Source organism: Pectinophora gossypiella, chromosome 10 (genome assembly GCF_024362695.1).
Source record: "Pectinophora gossypiella chromosome 10, ilPecGoss1.1, whole genome shotgun sequence".
Lineage (NCBI taxonomy): Eukaryota > Metazoa > Arthropoda > Insecta > Lepidoptera > Gelechiidae > Pectinophora > Pectinophora gossypiella.
Genome location: NC_065413.1, coordinates 16,670,682 through 16,685,600, shown reverse-complemented (window position 1 = coordinate 16,685,600; position 14,919 = coordinate 16,670,682). Strand labels below are relative to the sequence as shown.

Here is a 14,919-nt window from a genome sequence, read left to right as displayed (position 1 = left end):
CCTCTTAATGTCTTTAGATTTAGGTAATAATGTAATAATGCTACGTATAGAATGGCAACTCTTCACTCCCCACCAGCGTCTGAGCAAGGTTTATCTCACCCCCCTAGAACATAGTTTAGATTTGAATCGTGAAGGCTGCGCACGGACTATTGTTTTAATTTTTTATCAGTTTAGTTTATAAGTTCGAATTTTGAAATTGGACGCCGACGTTCCTTCGCTTGATTCGAAAATTTATCTTAGAGTAACGACGGAAAATTCCACTTGATATTAACCCAGAATCATGGTCTGAACTTTCCTCCTTAGTATTCGTTACGATGTGACCCCTCGCCAGTGATGTTTCGGTGTGATATGTACTTTATTTTATTCTTTTCCTTATAAAATCGATACAAATCACATCAAAGCCAACATATTATTCAGTCTAAAGCTCTTTCTTGAGTATCTTTTTAAATTACGTTATCTTGCAGACTCTGAATGAGAAAACGTCAGGTTTGAAGCAAATCATATCTCATTTTCCAATGCGGGTGCTGAGTGGTATTACAATGATTGTTATTGACGTTTGAGGTGGGGAGAGGTATGACGTAATAAGGTTTGGGTAGAGCACTCCTTACAAGATTATATTGCACGTTGTGTCTGAGACTGTATCTATATTTGAGGTCTGTACGCTACGATGGTTGCTCACAGAGCTTGAGCTGATGTATATAATGTGGACTGTATTACTATCATCACCATCAGCGCATTAACGTCCCCACTGCTGGGGCACGGGCCTTCCCTATGGATGGATAGGGAGATCGGGCCTTAAACCATCACGCGTGCCCAGTGCGGATTGATGGTTATTAACGACTGCTAATGCAGCCGGGACCAACGGCTTAACGTGCCTTCCGAAGCACGGAGGAGCTCGAGATGAAAACTTTTTTTTGTGGTCGCCCGTCCTATGACCGGCCTTTGCGAAAGTTGCTTTACTTCAACAATCGCAGATCGAGCGCGTTAACCGCTGCGCCACTGAGCTCCTCACTGACTGTATTACTATATGAATGAATAACAAGTACTTAGCTTGAGAGAGAGATGTTTATTGTATTTTCACCAACCAGAACAAGACGTAAGCACAAAAACAAAACCAAGATACAAAACGTTGTCAAAAAAGAAGAAATATAAAAAACATGTACTTAAAAATATTATAAAATCTGCCAAGAGTTCGCAACGAGGTCGATAGCGATAATTCTTGTTTTGGAGAATATAAAAATATATTCAGTAGGTAAGTACTTGAAACATACTTCTCTTCTATCTAATACTGATCTTCTCCTATCGTGTGGGTTGCGATATGGATTACCAACCCCATCAACCTTGATGTCAGTGTTACTATTGAGCCACCAAAGGCGCCTGATATAGCTCATGTAACGACTACATACTTACATCAGTAAGTAGTAACCGAGACTAACAGCTTAACGTGCCTTCCGAAGCACGGGTCATCTTACTTTCGGACAATCAGGTGATCAGCCTGTAATGTCGTAACCAAACTAGGGATCATTAAAGTGATTTTTGCAATATGTCCCCACCGGGATGACTGATGTATAATAACACAAAATATTTTTTTTTAAACTTGGTAGTCATTTGTCAAGTAACCTTCAATGGCCGTTCTGATTCTCTGTTGGGTGTGACAGGGGCTAATTTAACACGTTCACTGTGTAACTCTGTGTAACTGAAAATTAGATATCAACCCCTCACGTGCTATGTTTATTTTCCTATAATTACAGTGGAATCTATGTACATAGACACACTATGGCAAAAAAACGTGTGCCCCACATATGGGTCATGTATGTTGTACGAGCTAACGCACGCACATTCATATTATTTATTTCTTTACAAATTAGAATTCATTGTACTTAATTTAATTTAGCATAGCGTGCACTTTGTCATACGTTATACGTTGCAGTGGGTTCAATTGACAACATTTCATTTTTACTAAGGTGCCTTAAATCGAAAACCATTTCGAGATATTTCTATGATTTACACAAAACACATTTTTTCAGATTTTTTAATTCAGTAATAATAGAAATATATTGAAAAATCCACGAGGTCAGAAGAGGAAGGCAGAATAAGTTCAGACCTTTACATAAAAATTATAAAAAAAGTAAATGTCATACATGACATGACACTTTGTTTGCGACTTGTTTGTGACCAGTTTGTGACACAACAAAACATAACCAAATCTTTCTATTTTTTTCTTTCTATACTTACTGTTTTTATTTTTCTGCGCCAATGAAGGTTTCCGAAGGTTTTACGATGACGGACAGCCGAAATCTTCCTAGAGTAGATTATATGATGTTGTTGCAATACATGAGTGAAAAAGACACCTTTAACATTGCGGAAATCAGGGGCGCAAAAGTGTTGTTTTCATCGAGGGATGCTTATGTAGAAACAAGGGTAGGGTACGTGGAGGTGAAACGCGAAAAATCAACTTGTTTCATCAAGGTCATGGTGACACCCGAACATAGAATACGTCCCAAAATTTATACTGGTAAATACATCCATGAACGAGATAGAGGAATCTATATTGGTGGTGAAGTGCGAAGATTGTGCTGCCAGTGAGGGTGGATGCAAACATTCCATATGTTTTATTATGTGGCTTATCAAGCGCACCGATGAGCCGTCAGTGATGTCAATACATTGTTACTGGAGTCAGCCAAAACTCTCTGAAGCTGTTACTAGGGACAAGTTTAAAGGTAAACGAGATGGAAAGAAGGGTACAACCTGCAGTGTTATTGCCCAATTCTTTGTGTCTAATACTAACTAACTATACTAACATGCAAAGTAAACCATTAGATGATTGTCGAATATTCAAGCTTTTATTGGACTATACAATCAATTGTTCTCAGAAGGATCAAGATTTTCTACAGTGGAAAGAGTTTGCAGAAAGCAAATTACCCACAGAAATTAAAGAAAGAACTCGTGGACAAGCTGATAGCCAGTTATGGCATACATTGAGACAAGGTCGAGTAACTACAATATATATATGAGGCAACTAGGTGCAATACACCATCAGGTGTGGCTGTATGTTTGTATGTGGAAAAGTTAATTTGTGAAGGTGAAGAATTTTGGAAAAAATATATCTTTCACAAAATATTATTACCTTTTTTGCCTAGGTATTTACCTTTAAATACCTATGCCTTACAATATCTAACATTTTGTTAAAGATATTTCTTTGCCAAAATTCTTCAACCTGTCGTAGTACACCCAGTGTATTTGAAATAATTAATTGTTTGGTTCAAACAGGGTCTGCCAGAACATTGTTTTTTTCCCCATTGCAAACATTTGTATTTGAAATCAAAAAATCACATCTTAAGAAATATAAATCAAAAATTAACTTTTAGAATGGGGAGATTGTTAGATAGATATCAAATGTAATTAAATAGATAAGAAATGTAATTAAACAATTACCACAAAACACTGATCTGATTTTCATTTATTTTATACTTATAAAATTATCATCAATGTTTAAAATGTAAAGTCATTGTCGACCTTGACCATATATTAAAAAAAAATCTAAGTAATTCAAAAATATCTTTATTCAGTAGGTAACATAGCTACACTTTGTATCATCATTTTTTACATAATGAACATATGATCCAACCGCTTAAAACTACTACAGCTTCTCAACTTGTATAGCCAGGAAAAAGAAGCTGCAAGTAAAACCTTAAAATATTGTTATACAATTTAGTAATTAGGCTACCTAATACCAGTTCCCTGACAATTAATCCCATGCATTCATATCATCTTAATAATCACTAATCTTACAATAATAACCTTTTTTACAAAGTTTCTGTTTAATTACTGCCTTAAAACTGTTCAAATGTAAATTTGAATGTCGATGGGAATTTTATTGTAAAAACATATTCATTGCCCCTTAAAAGATTTTGTTTTTCTTAGTTTATTTTTATTCTGGGTATTAACAATGTGCCAATCACTATTTTTCAAAGTTTCTTGCACTTCAAGTTCAGTAGTACTGCAATTGCAGATGGATTGTGTCCCTCCGATGATTCCTCTGCAGTAAGGATAGGTTCGTGTGTGGCATTTCGCAAGCTTTGTTCCAACTGACCTGCTGACCATGGTTGGCATAACTTGCACAGTTTTATTACTGTAGTAAGGCCCACACTGAATACCTTTATCCTGTGTAGCTGGCACAGGTTCTTCCCAGTTTAATCCAGAAGGCATGACACTGCTAAGATCCAGTCCAATATTCTTTAACATTACAGGCATATCAGGTTTAAGCCTTGGCTTTGTTATTCTCTACCCAGTCCTTATAATTCAGTAAATTTTCCTCTAGCTGAAACAAATTCATAATTGTCAACAAAATGATTTATTAACAGAACAACATAATAGATACAAACAGTTCATGGCTCTTGTTAGATGTCTATAATTAGACACTTAAATTGATTTTATAGTAATGTACTTACATTTGAAATGATCTTCGCATATTATATATGCTACCAGATGTCGGTACATTTGATTTATTTACTGCGGAACACCACTGCACTCTCATCGATTTCGGTACATAAAAAGTGCTTGTTGAGATTTTTCATTACCGTATTTTTGCAGACGGGAACAATACAAGAAATGAGAGGATCTAATTTACGTGGTTGCACATTCTTTTTTTTTATTAAGTAATGGGGAAACGGGAATTTAATAATTTAACCTAAAATGCTAAAACAGACGAATGACAATGACATTCGACATCCCCACAGACAATATCAAACAGCTATTGTTTTAAATACGCATGCAAAGGTACATTACATTATACTGCCTTCATTCTATCAATGGCAGAATCCAATTTTCAAAAAATATTTTTTGTAACTTCTGGTGGAAAAATCTTGAAAAGAAAAAATACGTGTCTTCTATTTAAACAAGTACTTTCGAAATAGCACAAAAAAACCACGGCTTAAAAATTTGAAATGTTGTCAATTGGTGGAAACAATAAATCAGTGTACGATCAGCACTCGACGGGTTCGGTTTTATTTAGCTCTCTTCGGAGTCACCACCCCTTAGCTAGCTACCCCTTAGCTCTATACTAAACTTCTATTAGCTTAGCTTAACGTTAACGTACCGGCGTTAACATATGTGTTTCCGATTTATTGCCTCATATGTGGTTTACACAGTGAACGTGTTAAAAGCCTTAAAACAAACGACATAACATAAACAGCCTATACACGCCCCACAGGGGTATGGACTCCACCACGCTGATCCACATTGTTTAAACAAAATAGAATTCAGTCGCTATACAAAACCCAAACTTACTGCCAACCGAATTACCTCGTGTCCAAAAGTAACAAGAAAGTGACACGTAACGCCACAATTTTCACAATTTCTCGTTGCTAAAAGGTCGTGTTGCGGATAAACCAAGAGAAAAGTGGCTTTTACGTAAAGTTAAAAGCTTATCCCACTTTGCGCTTAAATTCTGCAACCTAACCCGAACTACCGGAGCACCAAAACAGGTCACGTAACAAGTACAACACTAGTTTGCGCCCCCGCGCCTCGCGCCCCGGGCCATGAATAGGTAATGCCGCCCGTCTGTGCCGTCCCATGCGCCCCCTTGCGCTCCCTTGCGCGCCCGCCGCGAGCAGAAGTCGAAACTCTTGTATTATGCAAATAGACCAGTCGGGACTAACGCAACATGGACATTTGCTTGTTTGATAAGAAAAGTCCTTTCTTTGAGTAAAAAGTCCAGAAAGTTTGAAAAAGTGTCGGGGATTAGAGTGAGACAGATTGCCATTTCAAACTTGGATCAAAAAAATATTTATTCGGCGCTAGTCATTTTCCTTTCGATAAAACTTAATACTTTGATTTATGTAATTTCCAAGGTTTTCCCGATTATTATGTACAATTAAGTAGTTCATGCTTTTGATAAAATAGATCGTCTAGGATTATCTATTAAGTATGTAAAAAAAAATTAAGAATTTGGTAACCTTCTTTGGGAGGTTATATTTTTCTTATTTTTTCAGTAGCCTATTGTAATAATATTATTCCATAAATTCAATTTATTCCAAAAGCATCCTTGAACGTTAAAAATCTTATACTTTACCTACTAAAATGCAATTTATTTAATTAAAATAATGGTAGCAATTTCCAAACACAAACAAACGTACAGTCAATACGTATTTTATAGGCATCTACTCTTAAAAAAGCGGATTTTCCTAAACAACGATTACATTATGCGTGTTACATCGTCACAGTAGGTATATCCCCTCATATCACGTGACATTTATTATTTATGTTGCAAATTGCCTGACGCCGCGCTGCAGGCGCTTTCGGTAATGGAATATATCGATTTTGCGCGCTAAGCTTCACCTAGAATTCTTTTCTGAGAATTGTGTTGGTACTTACGGGAAGCCCATTTATTATTAAAACTAACATAGGTAGTCTTCGGAGAAACAGTTACTTTTTATTAAACTTTCTTTTTTGACGTGACTTATTGTAGATTTGCCGCAGATGGCATTAGCTACTTGGCCGGACAAATGGGGAGCGCCGAAGGCTCTCACCCGGTACAAAGTTTAAGATAACAGGGTTGAGGGTGCCCAGTTGGGAACCTCGGCTCAGGGTGTCGTCTGACAGGAATTTACTAAACGTCAAAACTCGAAATTACTATGGATTGATGAGTGGATTGGTGGGTTGATGAGTTTGATAATTCACCTCACAACCCACACGATAGAAGATTACTTACTACGGAATTTGTATAAAATAGGCCACTGTGACGTCATAGAAAAACGTGATGAAATGTCGAACTTATTATTACGCTTTTCTTGATTAAAATTCATAAATAAGTAAGTTAAACAGAAGAAAGAAAATGATTTTCTTTAGTTTCAAATCTGTCTTTATTTAGTAATTAGAATTTCATAATTTATTTCGAACCTAGTACATGATCCAATTGGCTATTTGTAGACTTCAAACGGGTTATATGTGTATTTCTTTTTATTGATATTAAGTACGTGGTTTTAAGGATTTGTGTTCGGTTAATGGCAAACGGGCTCGTTCCTTATTACATGGGACTTAAACATAACTGGCGGGAAGTGTGTGTAAACATATGTATAAGTACAGTCATGAGCAATATAATGTACCCACTTTAGGACTCTGTCGCACTAACACATTTGACATTTAGTGAGACTTACAGTTTAATTTGTCAAAAAAGTTAATGTGACATGGTACCAAAGTGTACACATATTAATGCTCGTGACCGTACTATACACTGTACATGTCTACAGGGGTGAGCAAAATCATGTACCCACTTTAGAACCCTGTCGCACTATCATATTTGACATTTAATGTGACTTACGGTTTAATTTGTCAAAAACGTTAATGTGACATGGTTTCAAAGTGTATACATACACATTAGTACTCGTGACCGTACTACGTATATTTCTGTGTTTTAGTCTATTTTCGTCGATTCAAAATCATCTTTATTTCGTAGAGAGGAAAACTTTTGATAAAATTTTTCTTTTGATAAAATAATTACATCGCAATGGTTTACTTATTCAAAAGGTTGAAAGAAAAATGCTGACTATTTATGTCAACTTCAATGAGATGATGAGCAGTAGAATGTCTTCTATTTCATTTTAATCCCAGTCTATTGAATAGGAAATTAGTCTGTTTCCTTTGCTAATGTTCCGTTTATCTGTTTTATTGTGAACTTATAAATAATTAAATAATGTAAATAAATAAATGTTTTAATTAATCGTAATTTTAATTTATAGGTGACAAATTGTATTTCTAATGCTATAAATAAAAAAATGAGCTACAATATAATTTTATTAAATTTTTTGATAAGTATATTCGTTATTAATCTTGTATCTATGTGTAATAAGAATAAGTTTTTATAAATAAAAATATATTTTTGTATTCTTTTTTCAAATGGAAAATGTAAATCAAAAGTTTATTTGGAATAATGACACATTTATTATTATTAAAAAGTCGACGATTATTTACGGGTGGATAAGCATTTAGTAGCGAACTAGGTACACAGTAGTACAACCACAGATTATTAAATAGTTACTACGTAAGAATAAACCCAGAAAGACGCAATGTGGATTTTATGTAAGTACAATTCTTAGTTACTTAATTTATATAATAATATCTAACTTCTATTTAACGACCTCTGTGATCCAGTGGTTTGAGCGTTGAGCTCACGATTCGGAGGTCCCAGGGTCAAATCCCGGTGCGGACAAAATCATTTTCTGAGCCCAAGTTTGGTTAGGACATTACAGGCTGATCACCTGATTGTCCAAAAGTAAGATGATCCATGCTTCGGAAGGAACGTTAAGCCGTTGGTCCCAGTTACTTCTTACTGATGTAAGTTAGTAGTCATTACACGAGCCATGTCAGGGGCCTTTGGCGGCTCAATAATAACCCTGACACCAGGGTTGATGGGGTTGGTAATCCACCTCAAAACCCACACGACAAATCTGCAATAAGTCACGTCAAAAACAAAGCAAAGTGCATACATATAGTCTTTTTAAGTTATTTAAGGTACGATTTTGCTGATGGCGGTTGTGCAAATAACTCCACATAATGTAATTTAGAAATAGAAATAGAAATGTTGTATTGCGACCATGTGTTTGTACAAATTGTGGTGTTATAAAAATACAGAAGTAAGTATTATAGTATTAACATGGACCCGGTAAGGGCACTGCAACTGGTAGAGAGTACAACATACTTAATTATTAGTCAGTGATACAACTTGTATTTATTATACTTACTATATTTTAACAATATTATTTCACTTATATTTTAAGTATTGTTTTATATTTTTTATATGATTTAATTTAAAAAAAACTTCTTTTAAAAAACTTCTTTTAATCAAAAGATATCCTACTGTCCTGTGGTACACCAGCTTGCTTCTCAAATGAGGAGTGCCGGTTCGAACCTGGTACCGAACTTGCACCAATGAGTTATTAATTTATTTATTATAATTTCTCGACCATTATAGACGGTTATAACTCACCTATCACGTTGGTCTAACAGAAAGCTCGGTGAGATGTTGGTGCTTAGTTCATCTTGTAATGTATGTACCTCTGACTACCCTATTGGGATATAGTCGAGAACTTATGTTATGGTTGTTAAAAGATAGTTGTATAATATTGCGCCGGTTTCATGAGCAAAAGAAAACTGTTTAATATTAAATAAATATTGTCGTCCAAACCGTATCCGGGGACGGCGACTCCTAAAATATCCATCCCGGGTCGTTGTTGTGGTGGGCTCCGATGTGGCTGGCGAAACCGAACTTCTACTTGAAGGTCCGGTCACACGGCACACAATAAAGCTGGCCTGACGAATTGAGTGTGTAGTTATAGGAGGGTTTCGGTCTTCCGTATTTGGCGCTTTGCGTCGAGATCTTGTAAACGCTTCTCTTCAAATAAATTCACGCTATTGTGAACGGTGCGGCGCCATTCTGGTCTAAGACGAGCACGATCCTCTCAAATATTTATTACTAAAGGATGGAAGTGGAGAGTAACAATGTCGGGCACTCGACTGCTAGCGTGTCGAATTATAAGGGTGAGCAGTGGAAACAGGAACCCCTCATAGGGTACGGCTATAGAAATGATTCAATAGTCATTACATAATTTGAACATTCCTTTGAATACGCGTTTGGTTGTGTAGGATTGTATACTATGAATGGTGCTCAAATGTTCGGGTAGATTTTGCTTTGTTTGTGGATGAAGAAAAAGAAACCTTTGGACAAACAATTTTAATACTGATTATCTTATTACTTGAGAAAGTAATGGGCTCATTCACGCTAGATTTATCGCAGTTTTGAAGAAAGAAAAGAAAGAAAGAAAAATATTTATTTCCCCACACAAAAACATTGTACATGACAATTTACTAGTTTAAACTGACAAATTTTGTGAAAGGGCTGATGCCTAAGCTAAGTTAAAAACTTGTAATATAGGTCATCAGGCCTTCCCCCGGAATAAAACAGCAACATTGTACCTTATTCTATGTGCAGGCATGCAAACAAAAAGGTACTTATATAGTTTATATAATAATAATAATAAAAAAAAAGTAGTAGTATTGTGTTCCTTGATAAACAAAAGATGTATGTATAGTTGTGTTTGTGTGTAGTGTGAATTGTGGTGAGTGGGTGTTATGTGTGCGTACAGAGGAAAGGAAGGTATTATGTGAGAGTTCTGTTGATTCGCAAGAAATATGGGTGCGATTTGCATGATCCTACCTAGCCCTACGATTATAAAAATCTTGGGATCGGTAAAGTAAAATACCACTAGACAGAGAAGAAATGAGAGACAACTGTTTAAATTGACCTTCGACAAGTTTATCTATGATAATTAAAATAAATAAATGATTCTGATTTCTGAGTTGTGCCCGCAGAAAGTCATATAACATAAATAGCTTATATACACCCTATTGCTGGGCACTGGCGACAAGTATCGGCGTCCAAAGGACGTAATATACGATCCCGACGACCCGATTACTCTAGCCATAGAGGCGGCCAATCAGCTCGCGACACCAAACACTTCAGAACCCCGATACCGACCCCGCCGGCGTGGTAGACGATTTCCCTCATTCAGCGCTTATCGCTATCGACACACTAGGGTCGATTAATCCTTTCAAATATTCTTCCTCTCAGACGACGCCCTGAGCCGAGGTTCGCGCCCAACTGGGCACCCTCAGGTCTGTTGTCTTAAACGTTGTACCGGGTGAGTGCTTTCAGCGCTCCCCATTTGTCCGGCCAAATAGTTAATGCCATCTGCGGCAAATCTACAATAAGCTATGTCAAAAAATACCGGAAGGGGTATGGAACATGCTCCACCACGTTGCTCCACTGCGGGTGGTGTTTTTTACGGGTATTAGCCGGGACCAACGGCTTTACGTGCCCGCCGAATCACGGAATCATCCTAATCATCAATTCAAACAATTTTATAAAATATCAAACATTTTCATCGGTCATACCCGGGTCATACCTCGGCACGTGGCCCCTCTTGGCGTGTCGAATGCCCCGTTGGCGCCCCTGGCAGTCCCCCTGCGTAATTGAGGGCTATTCCCTGATTACACCAAATCGCCAATGTATCGTACAAGTCAATTGTCCAATAAGACGGTTCACTTTACTAGTTATGATGAGAAATTTAAATATTACTAAATGCTTCTAAAATGATGTAACAGAAATCTCTATGAGGCGTACGTACTTAGTTCATCTTGTGATGGATGCACCTCTGACTATCCAGATTGAGATAGAGTCGTGAGCTTATGTTCATCATCATCATCCCCTTAGCATTATCCCGTTTTTCGCAGGGTCCGCTTACCTAACCTGAAGATTTGACAGGTCCGGTTTTTTACAGAAGCGACTGCCTGTCTGATCTTCCAACCCGCGAAGGGACAACCAGCCTAATACAGGTTAGGCCACATACCTCCGAAAATGCATTTCTCGGGAATGTAGGTTTCCTTCACCGCTGAGCACGAGAATGGTCCAAACATGAATTCGAAAACAAATTCGACAACCATTGGTTGAGACCTGTGCTGGATTCGAACCTGCGACCTCAAAGTGAGAGGCAAGCGTTCTGCCAACTGGGCTACCACGGCTCAGCTGGGTCATGAGTTATGCTTGTAAAACTGAAGAGGTATAATGTTATCACATAATTTTGGCTCTCCACGCTCTCCTTGAGCCCCGTGACAAATGCCTCGCTAGGGCACCCGTCCCCCTACCCCTGTGTAATTGGGGGCGATGTGACGCCCTGATTACGCCACCAGTATCGGTTATTTTACAAGTACTGAACACGTGTCAAAATATTACAGGTTTGAGGGGAAGCGAAATATCAATATGGATAACACTAAGAATATTATTATTTTTTTAATAGAGTATAAATAAGTAATAGTCAGTAATTTGATTGCCTAGAATGAACTAAGTAAAGTGCGCCTATTTCCCGTTGGGGTAGGTAGGTAAAACTACTAATAACTAAAGTAAAAAAACGACCTTCTGTCCCATCTGTTTCATGGATAAAACTTATTTTATATGAAATTCAGTGCCTATGTTTAAAAATTAGGTCATTTCTAATCCAGTGAGAGCCCTCAGCGCTCTCCGTTTGTTCGGCCAAGTTGTCAATGCCCTCTTATGCAAACGTACGTACGTACGTGCAGTCACGTCAAAAAAACAACCCGTCGCTTCTATTTCGTATCCTAGAATAAAAGGTCCACTCAAGTAGGTACAGTCATGAGCAATATAATGTACCCACTTTAGGACTCTGTCGCACTAACATATTTGACATTTAGTGAGACTTACAGTTCAATTTGTCAAAACAGTTAATGTGACATGGTACCAAAGTGTATACATATTAATGCTCGTGACCGTACCAGAAAAGAAATAAAAGCTACCTATTCAAAATTTACGCTACTAAGCATGCCGGTCACAGAACGTGCTTGCAATCAGCGCCCCCTGGCGGCGGGGGCAGCTGCAGGGCGCGGGGGGCGGCTGTTGGGCGCGGGGGGCAATTCGCCGTAACTAACCTTTCCCGCGCCGTTTTGTCTCGCGTTCCCCCGTGTAAAGTAACTTTGTATGAAAAGAAGCATAAAGTCTTTGTACAGACCTACGCGTTTTAGTTGTGTTTCATAATGGAATTCAGGTTGTTCGTTTTTTAAATGTGTTTTTTTTTTATTACAACGCCTCGCTTTCACTGCGTAGGTAAGTAAATTCACGCCTGTAATCCCATATGGGGTGGGCTGAGTAACAACAGCCGCTTTTGATACGAAAACCAAGGATGGATATGTTGAATGTTGCAGTAGGTACTTAAGTAGCTAGGTAGATATATAAAGAAATAAATCGTGTTGTTTTATGAATAATTTCCTAATCTTGCGCGGATCTGCCCCAACCCATACCTACTAGGGACCTCAAACAATCAATCAAAATTATCGCGGTGCAATTTTTCCCGAAATTAAGTCCATTACGAATTCACCCGGCAACGTTGGTGTTGCTAACCAGGAATAATTTCATATCTCCCCTCTGGAGCGACCCCTTTAGGTGTCCTGACTGTTGTTTTATTCAAAACTGGCGATTCGACCCGGCGTCTCGTCTGAGTACAATTTTTAACCCCATACACACCCCGGACACTTCATACAAACAAACGTTTTACACAGACACTACACATTGACATTATCCTACACGCGCATTTGCGTGTGTGACGTCAGACATCATACGATTCAAGTCTCAACTATGTTCGAGGGGGGTGAGGTAAACCTTGCTCAGCCGGTGGTGGGGAGCGAAGAGTTGGCGTTCTATACGTAGTATTATTCCTTATTCTATGCTCCAGACGCTATGCGTTTTAGAGAGCATGTTAACTATGTAGTCGTTACGCCATGCGGGGCCTTTGGCGGCTCAATAGTAACCCTAACGCCAGGGTTGCCGACCGTTTCAGTGCACCGTATGAAAATCACCAAAACCTATGTAGCTTAGTTGTTAGCTTTCAATATTAAAACACGCTAACGCAACATACGTTTACGACTATGTATATCTCAACTGGGGTAGTCGGAGTACATTCATCGCAAGATGAACTAAGTACCCAAACCTCACAGAGCTTTCTGTTAGACCAATGTGATAGGTAAGCCGTATCGCTGTCTATAATAGTCGAGATAACTGTATTAGCGAAAATTGCACTTAAGCTAAAATATACGAATAGCTTTATGTATATTTACTCACCTCTTTAAGCATCAATAATATGGGATCAGCGATGAATACGAACAGGAACAAAGAAAACTAGAGGAAACCTAAGAAGAAATTTATCCAAGTTATTACTGCAACAAAATGAGTTTCAATTAGAATATCACATTAGCTCACGACTATATCCCAATGGGGGTAGTCAGAGTTACATCCATCGCAAGATGAACTAAGTACCCACACCTCACCAAGCTTTCTGTTAGACCAACGTGATAGGTGGTGAGCCGTATTATCTATAAAGGTCGAGTCAACCGTGTTAGTGAAAACTGTACTTAAGATAAATTAATAACTCATTGGTGCAAGTCCGCTACCGGGAATCGAATCGGTGCTCCCCGATTAAGAAGCAGGCCTATGTACGGTCACGAGCATTAATATGTATACACTTTGGTACCATTTCACATTAACTTTTATGACAAATTGAACTGTAAGTCTCACTAAATGTCAAATATGTTAGTGCGACAGAGTCCTAAAATGGTTACATTATATTGCTCATGACTGTACCACAGGACTACAATGACTATCACATAATTACAATGACTATTTCTATTAGGTGGAGACTTGTAATTAGCCTTTAGTTATTGTCTGGTTATTATGTTAGAAAATGTATATGGCCGTAAGTCTTCCTCAAAATAAATCTATACTTATAATAAATCTGTAGAGAGGTCAATTCTGTACATTAAATATTTTTTCAAAATAACTATCAGGGGGTGATAAGTGGTCGATACTGATGCCAAAAATGCAATCAGTAAAATTTTTGTCTGTCTGTCTGTCTGTCTGTCTGTCTGTCTGTCTGTCTGTCTGTCTGTCTGTCTGTATGTTCCTTATAGAAACAAAAACTACTGGACGGATTTTAATGAAACTTGGTACAATTATTCTTCACACTCCTGGACAGGTTATAGTATACTTTTCATCACGCTACAATCAATAGGAGCAGAGTAGTGAAGGGAAATTCTTTTGTATGAAAAATCTAAACCACTCAAGTTAGACGTATGAAATTTGGCATGCAGGTACCTTAGATACCGTAGAGGTATACTAAGAAAGGAATTCCCGAAATTCCCACGGGAACGGGAATTAGCGGGAAAATCCTTTTGTATGAAAAATCTAAACCACTCAAGTTAGACAATTGAAATTTGGCATGCAGGTACCTTAGATACCGTAGAGGTGTACTAAGAAAGGAATTCCCGAAATTCCCACGGGAACGGGAATTAGCGGGAAAA

General features: G+C 37.8%; 1 protein-coding gene and 1 long non-coding RNA gene across 2 annotated transcripts in view; one reads left to right on the top strand and one right to left on the bottom strand.

Moving 5' to 3' along the window:
• Positions 1-14,919, top strand: part of LOC126369941 (vesicular acetylcholine transporter) — a 59,496-nt gene that overhangs the window by 4,325 nt on the left and 40,252 nt on the right. The window lies entirely within an intron of this gene.
• Positions 3,546-4,488, bottom strand: LOC126370024 (uncharacterized). The gene is made up of 2 exons (XR_007566797.1): positions 4,452-4,488; positions 3,546-4,321 (listed from the first exon to the last, which is right to left on the bottom strand). It is a non-coding gene; the product is annotated as an uncharacterized LOC126370024 (long non-coding RNA).